The sequence below is a fragment of the Mandrillus leucophaeus genome, unplaced genomic scaffold, assembly GCF_000951045.1.
Source record: "Mandrillus leucophaeus isolate KB7577 unplaced genomic scaffold, Mleu.le_1.0 Scaffold1422, whole genome shotgun sequence".
NCBI lineage: Eukaryota > Metazoa > Chordata > Mammalia > Primates > Cercopithecidae > Mandrillus > Mandrillus leucophaeus.
In genome coordinates, this window is record NW_012101391.1 from 153,767 (window position 1) to 156,314 (window position 2,548).

A 2,548-nucleotide genomic window follows, 5' to 3' on the forward strand; every position below is an offset into this window, starting at 1 on the left:
GTCATAAATGATATTTGATATAATTTAATTTTAGTTCTTTTAAATTTGTTGAGACTTGTTTTGTTACTTACCATATGGTCTATCCTAGAGAATGTTCTGATGTGCTGATGAAAAGAATGTGTATTTCACAGCTGTTGGATGAAATGTTGTGTAAATATCTGTCAGATGCATTTGGTCTAAAGTGCTTTTTAAATTGAATGCTTTTTTGTTGACTTTCTGTCTAGATTATCTGTTCAGTGCTGAAAGTGGTGTTAAGTTCTCAGCTACTATTGTATTGGGATCTATCTCTTCCTTTCTTCTGCTTGATCAAATCTGCTGTTGAAGCTCATCACTATATTTTTAAATTTTATTCATTGAATTCTTCACCTGCAGAATTTTAGTTTGATTCTGTTTTATTTCTATCTTTGTTGAGTTTTTGATTCATACTATAAATTACTTTCCTGAATTCATTGAATTGTTTATCTGTTTTCATGTATCTTATTGAGTTATCTGAAGATCATTATTTTGAATTCCTTTTCCAGCAATACATTGATTTCTTTTTCATCGAGGTCTATTAATGAGAGTCATGTTCCTTTGGTGGTGTCATATTTCCTTGCTTTCTCATGTTTATTGTGTTCCTGCATGGATGTCTGTGCATCTGGCGAAACAGTCACCTCTTCCAAACTTTCAAGAGTGGGATTTTAGAAAAAGAATTTCACCTGCAGTTGGGTTTAGTGTTTTGGTTGGGAAAGTGTGATGACTCTGTTTCTGAATAGGTGCAGTGGCAGAGCCTCCGTGCATCTTCTTCAACTGCATTCAGCCTCAGCAATAACTGTGGGCACTTCAGTGGCCTAGGTTGTGGATGTAGCGGTGGCATAGGTTTTTAATGTACTCAGTGTCCAGGGCTTTTGGAGTCCTCTTCTTCTTGTTTCTGCACAATGAGGAGACTTAGTCAAGGGGCTCTCTCTCGGTGGCAGGTCTAATGTGACCAATATGCAGCTGCAATGGTGCTGGGTTCCAGGTGCAGAAAATTAGAGTAGCTGTGCAGCTGGGGTCCTAGTCTCCTGGTTTCAAGAATCTACTGTGGCACCTGGGTCTTGGGGTGTAGGTTCAGTTTCTGTGGCAAGGTTGGATTAGGTTGCTCACAGTGCTAGGATCTGTGACTTTGAGGCACCCCTTAACAGTTTTTGCTCAAGGGGTCAGGTTGCAGCTGTGAGTCTATTCCTGGGGGGTGCATCATTGGTCCAACTCTGGGAAAGAAGGGGTATTCTGGGGGTATGGACCTGGGGAATAGGGGATGGCTGCAATTCGGGAAACTGAACCAAACAATGTAAGCGTTGGTCCCAGGGGATGAGGCACTCTGTGGTATTGACTGTAGACCCTAGGATGGTGGGGCTCAGCAGGATCCCAGACTCTGTGAGACCAGGTACAGTGACAGCAGGTATCCCAAGATGGCAGAGCATAGCTGTAATTTGGGCCTTGGTAGGGGGCAGGCAGGGAACAGCACAGTGCTGATTCTACTTCCCAGGGAGAGGGTGCCTCAGCAGCTCAGACTCTAGCGGCCTAGGCAAGCTCCAGGGAAGCAGGGCACCACAGTTGTTTGCCCTGTCAGGTGAGATGTCTCAGCTTAGCCACTGCTCTGTTTCCCTGGGACATAGGGTGCTATATCAGCTCAGCCTTGGGATGTGCTGCTGCTCAGCTTAAGCCAGGGCACTGATTCCCTAGAGGGTGATGTGTGGCTTCAGCTCAGGCCTTCTCCACTGTAAGGAAAGGCCTGCATTTACGTATCAGTGGGTGTGATTGTTCTGAGTGTTCCAGGCACCATTTCCGTAGGATACAGGTTGCTGCTTCAGTCTAGGTACTGCAACGTGTGACCTTCTGGGTGGCCAAGGCATTATTTCCTGGGATGCAGGGTGATGCTTCAATGTAGCCACTGGAAAGGCATGATTCCTCTGCATGGCCAAAGTCCTGTTTTGCTAGGAGACAAGAAACTGCTTTAGCTTCGACTCAAAGGGTCGGGGGAGGAGTGGGTAGAGCTGATCCACTTGACTCTGTGAGGAAGGGTTTAATAGATGCCCATACCTTGACTTGGAGACATCGGGCCACTAGTCTGGGTTGTTCAGTGGCAGCTTAGCTTCAGGGATGACGGGGAGCTGTGGCTACTCACTCCTCGAGTAAGACACACTCCAGCCAAAGTTCCTACTCCCGTGTAGTGAAGCACTAGCCATGTGGGAGTGGGGTACGGTGTCAGCACCTTTTTTGGGGAGCACAGCTGTGTGGTCTCCCGGCAACTCCCTCTAGTGCAAACTGCAGGGGACCGCAGTGGCGAGGTCTGCAGGTGTCCAGGGTGTTAGTGGGTGCCGCTGGGATCCTCTTGCTTACCTCCTCATGTCAGAAGTTCCTCCGGATTCCCAGATAATCCTGGTTGGGCGAAGGAGTGGTGGAGGCCGTGTGTTTCCTTCTGTTGTCTGTGTGGCCAGCCCACATCTCTGTGCGTATCAGGGTTTCTCTTACTCCTCTGATGCACTCAGTGCTCTCCCTCAGTTATTTTCATTAAAATAGAGTTGTG